The sequence below is a fragment of the Dendrobates tinctorius genome, unplaced genomic scaffold (genome assembly GCF_039654945.1).
Source record: "Dendrobates tinctorius isolate UK_male_01 unplaced genomic scaffold, ASM3965494v1 ptg000029l, whole genome shotgun sequence".
Taxonomy (NCBI): domain Eukaryota; kingdom Metazoa; phylum Chordata; class Amphibia; order Anura; family Dendrobatidae; genus Dendrobates; species Dendrobates tinctorius.
Window position 1 is genome coordinate 56,652,057 of NW_027361697.1, and position 14,929 is coordinate 56,666,985.

Below are 14,929 nucleotides of genomic sequence, written 5' to 3' on the forward strand. Positions count from 1 at the left end.
GACAGTTAGAGTGATCAATGAGTGGAACAGGCTGCCACGAGAAGTGGTGAGTTCTCCTTCAATGGAAGTCTTCAAACAGAGGCTGGACAGACATCTGACTGGGATGATTTAGCGAATCCTGCTTTGAGCAGGGGGTTGGACCAGATGGCCCAGGAGGTCCCTTCCAACTCTACGATTCTATGATTCTATGATTCTATGAAAGGACAGGAAGGCTGCTGTCTGCAATCTGTGAAAAACCCTATGAAAATAAGAGCCAACAGACTGACAGTGAAAAAGGCCCTGAAGACGCTAGGCTTCAAAAAACTATGTCAGTACTCAGGAATATTCTGAAGACAGAGCAACAGGCAAAAGGAGATTCAGCTCACCCCAGCAGGGAAAGGCAGAATCCAGAAAAGCAAGACAAACAAAAACAAAACACAAATGCTAACAGGCAAAGCAGAAAACTTAGCTTTAGAGGAGCAGGAATCAGACTGGTTTCCTAGAAGTCCACAGAGAAATCACCTGCAGGGCAGAAGGGCGTCGGCAGCCTTATATCCAGTCCGTGACTCCACTCAGCAAGTCATCATCATTAGGCTCAGGTGCCTGATAATCAGGCTCATTACCTTCCTTTACCAGAATAGGGAGTTCACCAGACCTCAGTGACGAAGGGGAAAATGAACTCACAACAGATACAGAGAGTCAGCTGTCTTAAATCCCAATCAGAAACCCCAGATCTCCAATCGTCTTCCTCATTATCAGGTGGCAAGCCTCTGTCAATCAGATCAGTTCCACTACCTCCAGTAACCACCAGAGGGAGTCCAGAAAGAGAACTCGCAACCCCTCTGTCAATCTGACCAGCACCACTACCTTCAGTAATCACCAGAGGGAAGCCAGAGAGAGAATTCAAAACAGTACCCCCCTTGAGGAGGGGTCACCGATCCCTCATCCACACCACCAGGCCGGTCAGGATGGGCCCAGTGAAAAGCACGAACCAATCTTTCCGCATGAATGTCAGAAGCAGAGACCTAAGAATTATCCTCCTGGCCATAACCCTTCCATTTGACCAAATACTGGAGTCTCCGTCTAGCCAAACGAGAATCCAATATTTTCTCTACCTCATACTTCAAATTACCTTTAACCAATACAGGGTCAGGAGGCGCCACTATGGGAACTACAGGCTCCACAAACCTCTTCAACAAAGATTTATGGAACATGTTATGAATCTTAAACGTAACTGGAAGAGCCAAATGGAAAGAAAAGGGATTAAGGATTTCCAAAATCTTATAAGGTCCAATGAATCTTGGCTTGAATTTTGGAGATGCAACCTTCATAGGAATACTCTTTGAAGACAACCAAACCATATCACCCACTTTAAACCAGGGACCAATGGTCCTATACCAGTTGGAAAACCGTTGGGCGTTTTCCTGAGAGTGGGACAACTTATCCACCACTTGGTCCCAAATCTGCTGCATTCTCTCTACCACAGAATCCACACTTGGGCAGGCCGAAGATTCCACCTGCCCTGAAGAAAATCGAGGCTGAAACCCAAAGTTACAGAAAAAGGGCGACATCAAAGTGGCAGAACTAGCCCTATTGTTTAGCGCAAATTTGGCCAAGGGCAAAAATGAGACCCAGTCATCTTGATCAGCAGATATGAAACATCTCAAATAGGATTCCAAAGTCTGGCTTGTTCTCTCAATCTGCCCATTGGTCTGAGGATGAAATGGAGAGGAGAAAGATAACTGAATTCTCAGTTTGGAACAAAAAGCTCTCCAAAATCTGGAAACAAACTGGACTCCTCTGTCCGACACAATGTTCTCAGGAATCCCGTGCAACCGAACCAGCTGTTGTAAAAACAAGGGCACCAACTCAGAAGAAGATGGCAACTTTGGGAGTGGTGCAAGATGGACCATCTTAGAAAATCTATCACAGATCACCCAGATAACAGTCATTCTCTGAGAGACAGGAAGATCAGAAATAAAATCCATTGAGATATGAGTCCATGGCCTCCTGGGCACCGGCAGGGGCATCAACAGCCCACTAGAACGAGAACAGGGCTTGGACCGAGAACAAGTCCCACAGGACTGCACAAAATTCCTGACATCACGAGATAAGGCAGGCCACCAAAAAGACCGACTCACCAAATCTCTGGTACCAAAAATACCTGGATGACCAGCCAACGTGGAGCAATGAATTTCAGACATTACTCTTTTTCTCCACCGGTCAGGGACATACAATTTTCCCATATGGAAACGTTCAGGTTTGTCCTCAAGAAATTCCTCCAGGGCATGTCTTAAGTCGGGTGAGATGGCAGAAAGAACTACACCCTCATTTAAAATGGTAGTAGGCTCGGTCACATCAAGAGAATCCGGAAAGAAACTCCTAGAAAGGGTGTCCGCCTTAGCATTCTTAGTGCCCGGAAGAAAAGAGACCACAAAATTAAAATGCGTGAAAAACAAGGCCCACCTAGCCTGTCTAGGATTCAAGCATTTGGCTGATTCAAGATAAATCAAATTCTTGTGGGCAGTGAGGACCACAACTTAATGTCTAGCTCCGTCCAACCAATGTTTCCACTCTTCAAATGCCCATTTCATGGCCAACAATTCCCGATTCCCCACGTCATAGTTACGTTCAGATGGGGAGAATTTTCGAGAAAAGAAGGCACAGGGATTCATCTTAGAAGTCACCGGATCTCTTTGGGACAAAACGTTTCCTGCACCAATCTCAGAAGCATCTACCTCCACCTGAAATGGGAGTGAGGCATCAGGTTGCCGTAGAACCGGAGCAGAAGTGAATCTCCGCTTAAGCTCCTGAAATGCCGAAACTGCCTCTGGAGACCAATTCACCACATCAGCGCCCTTTTTGGTCAAATCAGTCAGTGGTTTAACAATACCAGAAAAATTACTTATAAATTTACGGTAGAAATTAGCAAAACCCAAAAACTTCTGGAGAGCCTTCAAAGAAGTGGGCTGAACCCATTCATAAATGGCCTGTATCTTGGCCGAGGCCATTGCAATAGCAGACTGGGACAAAATGAATCCCAAAAATGAAATCCTCTGTACACCAAAGAGGCACTTCAATCCCTTAACATACAGAGAATTTTCCCACAAAATCCGGAACACACTCCGGACATGTTCCACATGAGAATCCCAATCACTGGAAAATATCAAAATATCATCCAGATAAATGATCGAAAACTTATCCACAAAGTCCCGGAAAATATCGTTCATAAAAGACTGGAAGACTGAAGGGGCATCACCAGGTACTCAAAATGTCCCTCCGGACTATTAAATGCTGTCTTCCACTCATCCCCGTGCTTGATGCGAATAAGATTATACGCCCCCTGAGGTCAAGCTTGGTAAACCAACAGGCACTTTTAACTCTGGAAAATAAATCAGAAATCAGGGGTAACGGGTACTGATATTTAACAGTGATTTTGTTAAGGGAATGATCGTCAATACATGGCCTTAATGAACCATCTTTCTTGGCCACAAAAAAACAACCAGCACCAAAAGGTGAAGAGGATGGTTTAATATGACTCTTCTCCAACGACTACTTGATATAAGATCACATAGTATCATGCTCGGGTACCGATAAGTTGAAAATCCGACCCTTGGGAAATTTACACCTGGGCATTAACTCAATTGCACAATCATAGTTCCTATGAGGAGGCAAATACGCAGACTTACGCTCACTGAATACATCAGAAAAATCAGCCAAACAGTCAGGAATATCATGAGACTGGGGAGAGGTGGAGAAAACAGGAGTGTCACTAAGAACACATTGACAACTCCAACTCACCACAGACACAGATTTCCAATCTAAAACAGGATTATTTGTTTGCAACCAAGGGAAAACCACAACAATAGTATCATGCAAATTGTGCAACGACAAAAATTTACATTTTTCTTGTTGGTCCGGGGCGACCCGCATTATCACCTGAGTCCAAAACTGGGGTTTATTCTCTGCCAAAGGAGTAGCATCAATACCCCTCAAAGGGCTAGGATTCCGCAGAGGTCTCATGGGAAAACCACAACGTTTAGCAAAGTCCAAATCCATCAGATTCAAAGCTGTTCCTGAATCAACAAAAGCCTTAGCGGAAAATGTAGACAAAGAGCAGATCAGGGTAATCGCCAAATGGAACTTAGGCTGCACACTGCCCACCACAAATGTGTGAGCAAAACGCTTTTCTCGTTTAGGGCAGACAGCAATAGTATGAGAGGCGTCCCCGCAGAAAAAATGCAACTTATTGCGCCTTCTAAACTCTTGACGTTGCACCCTAGACAAAACCCTATCACATTGCATTGGTTCAGAAATTCGTTCAAAAGGCGGCAACGCCTCTCGTGTAGTTTTACGTTCACGTAAATGCCGATCAATTTGAATGGGCAATGATATAGAGTCGTGAAGACCAGAGGGACACAGGAAATCCCACCATAACATCTTTTACGGTTTCTGCCAAACCCTTCCGAAAGAGAGCTGCTAGGGCATCATCATTCCATTTAGTAGGGACCGCCCACTTTCGGTATTTTTGACAATATAACGCTGCAGAATCCTGTCCCTGGTTCAATGCCAATAAAGTTTTCTCAGCTTGATCAATAGCATTAGGTTCATCATACAGCAACCCCAAGACTTGAAAAAAACGCGTCCACGTTAGCCAGAATAGGATCTCCGGGTGTCAAAGAAAAGGCCCAATCCTGGGGATTGCCGCGTAGCAGGGAGATGACAATTTTAACCTGCTGCACAGAGCTCCCCGATGAGTTAGGTTTCAAAGCAAAAAATAGTTTACAATTATTCTTACAATTCAAAAATTTAGACCGATCCCCAGAAAACACATCAGGAGTAGGGATTTTTGGTTCAACAGCAGATGATTGAGCAAGATAGGCAGAAATTCCCCGCACTTCAGCAGCGAGAAGCTCAACACGATAAGACAATTGCTTAGTCTCCATTTAGACAAAAAATATCCTCCGACAGCACCAGAAAAAAAGAGGAAAAAATATATATATAAAAAAATTCTGACCCTTTTTTTAAATTCTTTCTTTCTTTAGAGTACCCTAGAGTCTACAGTTAGACTGGTGATTCTGTTATGAATGAGCACCGAGGAGGATAGCAGGCCCAAGCTAAGCCACAGAAAACCAGAGAGGTTGATAACTAAGCGGATGCAGACCCCTGATCCTGTCCACACAACTAGCAGTAGCCGTGGAGCGTGCCTACGATGATCCTAGACGCCTCGGCACAGCCAGAGAGCTAACTAAGCCTAAAACAAGAAAGGGGAAATCTAAACTGCCCCGGAGCAGACCCCAAAGAAATAGATAGCCCCCAAACATATATTGTCAGTGAGACAAGATGAAAACACAAGCGCAGGCAGAAAAATAGACTGAGCAAACGATGGGGCCCACACTGACTAGACAGGACAGGAAAGGAAAGGAAAGACACTGTCTGCAATCACACAAAAAACCCCTGCAACTCTGGTATATTCTAAAAGCAAAGCAAAATAGACCAATATTTCAGGGGACAAAACAAACTGGCACATGCAATAACATATGGGCGGTGTTTCAGCACAGCCCCAGCCAGAGCTGGCTGACCTGCACAAAGCAGAGATAAACAAAACCAGATCAAATGCAAACAGAATAACAAATGAACCACTTAGCTGAACCATGCAGGGATAGAGCAGGAGACATCAGACCTAGAAGGCACAGGAAGAAAATCACCAGCAGGGATAGAGGGAGTCAGCTGTCTTAAATACCAATCAGAAACTCCAGATCTCCAATCGTCTTCCTCATTATCAGGTGGCAAGCCTCTGTCAATCAGATCAGCTCCACTACCTCCAGTAACCACCAGAGGGAGTCCAGAAAGAGAACTCGCAACCCCTCTGTCAATCTGACCAGCTCCACAACCTTCAGTAATCACCAGAGGGGAGCCAGAGAGAGAATTCACAACAGGAGCATTTTATGGGGCAGCATATGGGGCATAATCTATGGAACATCTTATGGGGCCATAACCTTTATGGAGCAGCATATGGGGCATATTATTCTATGGAGCATCTTATGGGGCCATTATTAACCTTTGTGCAGCATTACATGGGATGTATTTTTTATGGAGCATCTTGTGGGGCCCATCATGAACTGTATAGAGCATTATATGGGGCTCCTGATTCAATATGGATATTCAAAAACATTTACCCTACTGATGTCTCAATTAATTTTACTTTTATTGGTATCTATTTTTATTTTTGAAATTTATCAGTAGCTGCTGCATTTTCCACCCTCGGCTTATACTCGAGTCAATAAGTTTTCCCAGTTTTTTGTGGCACAATTAGGGGGGTCGGCGTATACTCGAGTCGGCTTATACACAAGTATATAGGGTTACTTAAAATGGAGCAGATCATTTCCATTTATCATATAAAGGTTATATTTAAAGAACAATATCAACCCAAAAGTAAATAACCTGTAAGAAAACAGACTGTACATCCTCGCCAAGGAGAAAGTTAGCAAGGAGTCCTTTTTTATATCACAGTATACTCCACTTTATCAGAGATAAGACAAGCAAGGCAACAAATTATCTCTGATTAATTTAATCAGCAGTATGACTCACTTGTTTCGAAGCACCAGACAAAAATGTGACAAGTTGAAAGCCTTAAAGAAAACCTGTTTGCTGTCCTAACCCCACTAATTTGCCACCATGCCATGACTACGCACTAATTTTACAATCAAGCAACCCCCTTCCTAGTGATATACTTTCAAAATCAAGTTTTATCTGCACTTATGTTACCCAAATATCTTAGCACTACTCGGGCAGGATGTTGATTCCCTTCTGCCTCCAATCTTGTAAGCACGTTCCTCTTTGCCCTATTAGTGATCTTACCTGCGTCCGGTGTCAGGTATATCAGGCGGCTTCGGCCGTGCCTCGGTGCCTGATTATTATTTCCTGCAATTGCCCTGTGCAGGCGTTCCCTCAGGTCCCTGTGCGTGCTCTGCTCTGTCCCTGTCACAGTATACTTCCCAGTGCGTGCTCTGCTCTGTCCCTGCCACTATACTTTCCTGTATGTGCTCTGTTTAGTCCCGGTCACCGTGACTCCTCGTGTGCACTCTGCCAGCTACAGGATTGAAAAGAAGACACCGTCAGGACCACAAAAGGACATTCTCTCCACCGGAAAAGCTTCCCCCATTTTCCACAAGACTGTAACAGATCCCCATTGTAGCTCATTCCAAGTGGCCCCAGTCAAAGTGAGGGGCACATCTGTGACTGGAGCGCAAAGTGATAAGTGCATAATTTACATTTTCTTCCCCTGTTAAAACCCCCTAGAAGTGTTCTTTGTATTGGTGAAGAACTTTCCCCCTAATTTAAATAGCTCCCTGTGAGGAGTATCCTCCTGTGAATTAAACCCTTTGTTAACCCTTGGTCTGCCTCTTGTCTGTTACTGCATCCCGCTACCTGCTCACACATACACAGGGGAGGACACCGTGCTATGCATCAGCAGGGGGAGGACAGAGGAACCATGCATACAGCAGGGGGAGGACGGAGGAGCCATGCATACAGCAGGGGGAGGACGGAAGAGCCATTCATACAGCAGTTGGAGGACAGAGGAGCCATGCATACAGCAGGGGGAGGAAGGAGGAGCCATGCATACAGCAGGGGGAGGACGGAGGAGCCATGCATACAGCAGGGGGAGAACGGAGGAGCCATGCATACAGCAGGGGGAGAACGGAGCAGCCATACATACAGCAGGGGGAGAACGGAGCAGCCATGCATACAGCAGGGGGAGGACGGAGGAGTCATGAATACAGCAGGGGGAGAACGGAGCAGCCATACCTACAGCAGGGGGAGGACGGAGGAGCCATGCATACAGCAGTAGGAGGACGGAGGAGCCATGAATACAGCAGGGGGAGTCACACATACCAGGACAGGGATGATGGGACAATGCATACCCGGCTTATACTCGAGTCAATAAGCTTACCCAGTTTTCTGTAAAATTAGGTGTCTCGGCTTATACTCGGGTCGGCTTATACTCAAGTATATGCACTTATAGACAAACACAATACAAAAGAACTAATGACACACAAATGTAACATTTATGTATATTACTGAGCACATTGTGTACACATCCAAAGTGCAGAGAGAAAAAGTAAGCTTCTGTTTTACTTCATGGTGGCTCAGTGGTTAACACTGTTGCTGTGCAGCACTGGGGTCCTGGGTTCAAATCCCACCAAGGACTGGAAGGAGTTTGTATATTCTCCCCGTGTTTGCATGGACTTCCCCCGGGTTCTCCAATTTCCTCCCTCATTCCAAAGACATACTGATAGGGAATTTAGATTGTGAGCCCCAATGGGGACAGCAATGGTCTCTATAAAGTGCTGTGGAATTAATGGGGATATACAAGTGAGTAAAATAAATATAGATACTTAACTTCTCTAAGAGTTAATTAGCAAAAAATATTTGATTTAAGGAGATGAAAGCACAAATGTGATTTTCACGTTTTTTTTGCCCATTATTTAAAGACAAGCTAAGCCTGATTATGGTTAAATCTGATATTTAAAACAGATTGGTAAGTGTGAACCATGCCCCGAGGCAAGTAACTTTCAGACCTCATCAGCTATATTATAGATACACGTGAACCTGGAAAAGGCTACAAAAGCAAGGCTGTAGACCTGGATGTGCCCCCATTCACAATTACACAGATTATCTACAACTAAAAGAAATTTAGGATTGATGCTACTCTCTCTATGAGAGTCCTCATACTACTCTCCCCTAATCCTGAAGCAATCACTCCAAGAAGTGCGATCTCTAAAAAGGTAAGAAAGCCCACAAGGGTAACTGCAGAATACGTTAAGAAAACTTTACAAACTGCAAAAACCTCTGTTCATGTGTCCACTATTAGTGCAACTTTGTACAAGAATATACAATACAATGTTTATTGGAAAAACTCCATTCCAACTGTGAAGCATGGTGGAGGGAGCATCATGGCTTAGGGCTAATTTGCTGGCTTAGAGATTGAGTGCATTATGATCATTAAGACAATGACTTCAAAGTAGCATTAGGCATTTTAAAACATTTAACAGAAAACTATACGGTCAGTGCTCTATGACATGAACCTAACGAGATGTTTGGTGATTCAGTGAGACAATGACCCAAAGCATACAAGTAAATCAACTAAAGAATAGTTGAAAAAGATGATTTTTGCTTTTTCATAGACAGTCCTGACCTCAGTTCCATCAAGATGCTGTGGTGTGACCTGAAGAGAGCTGTGCAGAAATTTTGATGAGCTGAAACCCATTTCATGAAGGAATAGTCCAAAATTCCTCCTATATATTGTGCACATCTTATTTGCAGCTTAAAGGAAAGTTTGATAGAGGTAACAATAGCTAAAGGTAGATCTGTACAGTAAGAGTAAGTCGGGACCATCATGCTCTTCGTTCCTTACTAATAAAAAAGGTACATTTTAGTTTAAATGTGAATTGTGCTGTAGGATGTTTACCTATTTTAACGGTTTTATGACTATTTTATATGTGGATGACTCATGTTTACTACTCATATGTGTTTTATGACATTGTAATAAGATTATGGAAAGTATTAGGCTAAGAGATTAGGACACATATATAAGGATAAGATAGAGTAATAAGGATAGTTATGGGAAGTGCAGTGGAGGACATTGTAATTCAGGAAGTTAGGTAGGACCAGTATAGAAGTAGATAACGCAATTAGGGAATTTCCCGAGTTGGGAGGGGATAGGAGTAAATATAAGAGGGACGCTCCCTGGTTTTAGGGCAGTTAGTTGAAAATAAGAAAGATTTCATGAGATAAGAGTTCTGTGGGAACAATAATTCAGGGCCATAGAACTGAAAGTCACATGGATACGAGGGAAAATGGAAACCAAAAAAAAAGAGCAGCATGAGAATGGCCACAACCAGGTTCATTGGTTCATCCCAGAACTTCCGAGGCCAATTGCCAGAAAAAGGTATAGAGGAGGCAGCTTTGCTTTTGTCCCCAAAGGAGAAAACAAATGGAGATTTACAGACAGGAATTGGGTCAGGATTCTGGGAAGCTGTGTTACCGGATGGTACATCTCGGAAGCAAGGAGTGCCATTGTAGGTAACAGCAGGTACGCAGGATGCAGTGATGAGACGCGAGACTGAGCTGAACTTTGGGAAGAAAACTTTTATAAATTTAAGCCGCTAGGGCTATGCTAAGCAACCAAAACACAATAACAGCTATTGTCCTCGCAGGGACTCTGCACAAACAAACACTTTCAAAGAGAACACGACTAACACGGCAAAGACCAGTTGCTATAGGGCCGTGATATGGCCGACTACGGGTCCTTATTTCCTATAGTGTCACTTATCCGTCCTGATGTCCCTCGGCGTCTCTAATGAGGCTGCTTTGGTGTTGCAGCCGCTGGTCTCCTCTCTGGTCATCGTCTGTCACTCTGGTTCTTTCAAAGTCTCACAGTCTCTTGCTTCGAGTCTGCCGTTCCGCCAACTGACTCCCGTGCACGCTCCCTGTCCCTTTTATACTCGCCCCTCCCCTTACTGTCCTGTCACTCCCAGCAGTCTACTCTCCTTCTCCGTTCCCTGGGTACAGTTCCCTTAGGAACCTAGATGGCGGTCCCCTTGGTTTTGGCCCGGACACTCTGTGGGGGCCCTCCTCCCTACACTCTCCCATCCTGTATGCTCGCCAGTCCTCAGGCGAGGCCCTCAGTATAAGTATACTTGGGTTGGTCTGCGGAGATGTCAGTTTTTCTTGCCATATGAACTGGTCCTGTTCGTATCGTTCGGGGGTTTGCAGGATGTTGACCGTTCGGAGCGTCTTAGTTCAACTAGGGTGGAGTCTTCTGGGTTGGTGGATGGTGGTGGGCTAGCTGGTTAGGGCAGGCTAATTGTGTCAGTTGGTTTGTCATTGAGTGGAGAGCCCCTGGATATTGTGGGGAAGTCTTCTTCGTCGTCCGGGTCCCAGAACACTGGCAATGGTTCAGAGACCTGAGGAGTAGGTTCAGGTTGTATCGGGTCAGTGGAAGTACATGGGCGTAACATATTACAGTGCACAATGCGAGTAGGCAGTGTTCCATCTTTCTCGGGTCGTATTTCATACACAGGTCCTTCAGGGTTTATACGGCGTAGGACCCGATAGGGACTCTCTTCCCAGCGTGGCTCTAATTTGTTCTGGGGGCGTTGGTCTAGTACGAGTACTCGGTCTCCACTTTGGAGGTTGGGAGGTGGGGATAAATTCTTCCCTGGGTGTTCTAAGTCTTGGAGTTTGGTATGTACAATTCAATGGAAAGTTTGCAGCCGGTGCCGGTGATTTCACACCCATGATGATACCCCGGTCCAGGGCTGAGGTTCCTCTGGGTCCAACTCTACCTCCGTGATCCCTTTGCCTTTTCGTCCGAATAGCAGAGAGTAGGGGGTATAGCCGGTAACTCTGTGTACCCGGTTGTTATAATCCCATACTAATTCAGAGACATATTCGGGCCAACGGGCCTTCTTGTCACTCTTGTACACAACATTTGGATAAATGTCCAATTAAATCGTTCGCAGGCCCCGTTTCCCTGCGGGTGGTATGGTGTGGTCCGGGATTTGTCAATACCGTAGAGACGGTGTAGTTCCTCCATAATTTTTCCCAAAAAACATGCTCCTTGGTCGGAATGTATCCGTTGAGGGCAGTCGTATACTTGTATGAAGTTTCTACAAATTGCGGAGGCGGCCGACTCCGCGGTCTGGTCTCGTGTGGGAGTGACCACAGCGAACTTAGTGAAATGGTCTACCATGATGAGGCAGTGTTCGTACCCCTGGAATGCGGGACCAATAGACATGCAATCCACCGTCAGAAGCTCGAGGGGCGCTGAGGTCACGATTGTTTGTACTGAGGCTTGCTGTGCGGGCGGTTTGGCTAATTCGCATAGGCAGCAGGCCCGGCAAGTCTCGTCCACAACAGCATGTAAGTGTGGATGTTAAATTATCTGTTGTAACCATTGCAAGGTCTTTTGAGCTCCGAAATGAGCCCCTTTTTCGTGAGCTTCTCGAGCCAGTTCGTTAAGTTGGGCTCCGGGCACAACAACCTGCCAAATCGTCATAGATGTTGTCCTTGATGTCATTTTAGGATACAATAGTCCTTTTCTGATAACCAGCCTCTCCCATTGTTGTAACATCAACGACATGTCCTGAGTCAAAGTCTGTCTTTGGGAATCAGTGGGCAGTTTGCCAGCGGCTACCCATTTCCGGAGAAGGCCAATTTCTTCGCCTTCTTGCTGCTGTTGGATCCATTTATCACGGGATTGCTCCAGCATGCCCCTTAGTGTCTCCGAGGGGAGTACTTTCTGGGTGGCAGCTGTGAGCATGGCAGCGGTGAAGGCGAACGGTATCTCTTCCCCTTCCAGTTCGTCGTCTCGACTCTTCCCTGGGGTTGTATGTCGAATCCTGGAGAGGGCGTCAGTGTGTACATTCTCGGCCCCTCTTTTATAGATGATTTCATAGTTGAATTTTGCCATCCGGGACACCCATCTTTGTTCCAGAGCCCCCAGTTTGGTGTTCTCCAAATGAACCAGTGGGTTATTGTCGGTCCGCACCACTACTTCGGAGCCTGCCAGGTACTCTGTGAACTGCTCTGTCATGGCCCATACTACTGTGAGGAGCTCGAGCTTAAAGGAGCTGTAATTGTCAGGGTTGCGCTTGGAATCATGGAGTGAGCGGCTTCCATACGCGATCTCTCTCTCCCGGCCATCTTGAACTTGTGACAACACAGCCCCCAGCCCGTGAAGACTCTCGTCAGTGTGCAGGATGAACGGTTGCGAGAAATCCGCATAAGCTAACACCGGGGCATCCGAGAGCGCAGCCTTAAGGTCTTGGAAGGCCTCTTCTTGGGGTTGTAGCCACTGGATTTTTCGTCCATGTGCCCCAGCGGGAGCCCCCTTCAGCAGGTCGTGCAGGGCTCCAGCTCAACAAGCAAAATTCTTTACGAAATGATGATAGTATCTGGCCAACCCCAGGAAGGCCCGCACGTCTTTTATCGTCTCGGGGGTAGGCCATCCCTGAATGGCAGCAACCTTTTCCTGGGACGGCCTTACGCCCTCCACCGAGATGATATGGCCCAGATATTCGATCTGGGTGTGAAATAGGTGGCATTTTTGGGATTTTACCTTCAACCCATACTTTTGCAGCCGGCCGAGTACCCCAACCGCTTCAGGTGGTCCTCAAACGTGGTAGCATAGATGATGATATCGTCTAGGTATATCAACATGGCCTCGAAATTGAGATCTCCCAGACACCGCTCCATCAATCGCTGAAAGGTCCCCGAGGCGTTTGCCAGTCCGAACGGCATTCGATTGAACTCAAATAGTCCGTTAGGAAGTATGAACGCCGTCTTAGCCCTGTATTAGCCTTCTTAGCCCTGTCTTCTTCTGACATGGGCACCTGACAGTACCCACTGGCCAGGTCCAAAGTCGAAAAATACGTCGCCTTCCCCAAGGCAGACAAGGATTTTTCTATACGGGGTAGTGGGTACGAGTCTTTGATGGTGCAAGCATTCAGCTTTCGATAGTCCACGCAGAACTGTAGGGTGCCATCCTTTTTGCGGACCAACACAATGGGAGCCACCCTGGAGCTTTGGCTTTCTTGGATAACTCCCTTCCGTAGCATTTGGGCCAGCAAAGTTTTCACCTCTTGGTGGAGCTGTGGAGGAATCTGTTGATATCGTTCGCGGATGGGGGCCGCTCCTGCCGTGGGAATTCCATGGGTGATGGCGGTGGTACAGCCAAAATCTTCCTCATGACTAGCAAATACCTCGTGGTACTGTCCGAGCAGTGTTTTTATCTGGGAAAGCTGAGCTGAAGTTAGTCCGGTGAGCTCAGCCCGCATTTGTTCCAGGATGTTTCGACCCTTCTCCTGAGTCGAGATTTCGGTAGCCTGTAGAATCTGGATAGTTACTTCCCATGGGTCCTTGGATTGCACTCTCAATTGAACTGCAGGGGCAGTCAGCACTTCTTCCAAAGGCCTTACTAGCTTGGCCAGTTCGGTCCGGGGCTTCAGGACAATGTCTTGGTCTTCAAGGTTGACGCAGCGCACCAGGACGGTCCCCTTTTGCACTGTGTTCAGGAAGCGGACCACCAGTATGCCAGGAGGCAAGCGCTCCGTGTAGCATGGCTCCACCTGCATCTCTACGCCCTCCAAGGGTATCGAGGCTCGAATTGGCAGGGCCATCACCGTCTGCCCAGGGGGCAGTACAAGCAGGGAAGCCGCTGGCGCGATGACTTTGCCCAGAGCCTTGCCCTCCCGGCAGTCCTGATGTACTCGCACTTCCCGCACCAACTGCTGGAATATCTGTCCTTTGGCCATGCGGGAACCCTACTGCTTCAGGATCTTGTGCGTGGGATCATTGAGGAGCAGATTGCCGTACTCCCGTAGTATGTTCATGCCCATAATGACTGTATGCTGCTTATCGGTTTCCCCTTGGGTCAGAACCACTCCTCTGCGGCCGAGGGATTTACAGCACAGCGTCACCTGTACCCACACCACCCCGGCAACAGGGACCGGTAGTTGATTGGCGGCTACTAGTCTGATCATGGGTCCCCACTGGGGTCTCGCTGCCTTGGGGAAATTCTGCCAGAAATAAGTTGCAGGCATAGTTGTCACTTGTGACCCCAGGTCCACTAGGCACCGGACGGCACGGCCCTCTACTTCTGCCCATACCTCCGGACATTTTGCAACCAAATCTTCGAGACTTCCACCACCCCTAATTGTAGTTTCTGGCTCTGAGCGGCATCCCCCCTGCCCGCAGCCCTCTAGTTTAATGGCCGCCGAGGTGGGTATCTCGCACGCCGCGGACACTCTCGGGCGAAGTGGCCTGGCTCCCCGTACTCATAGCACCGGGTCTGCGAAGACCGCCCGCCCCGGGTGGAGCGGGGCCCTCAGGGGCCGGGATTGAAACTAGGCCGTCCAGTCCTGGACTCAGTCCTTCTCTTCAC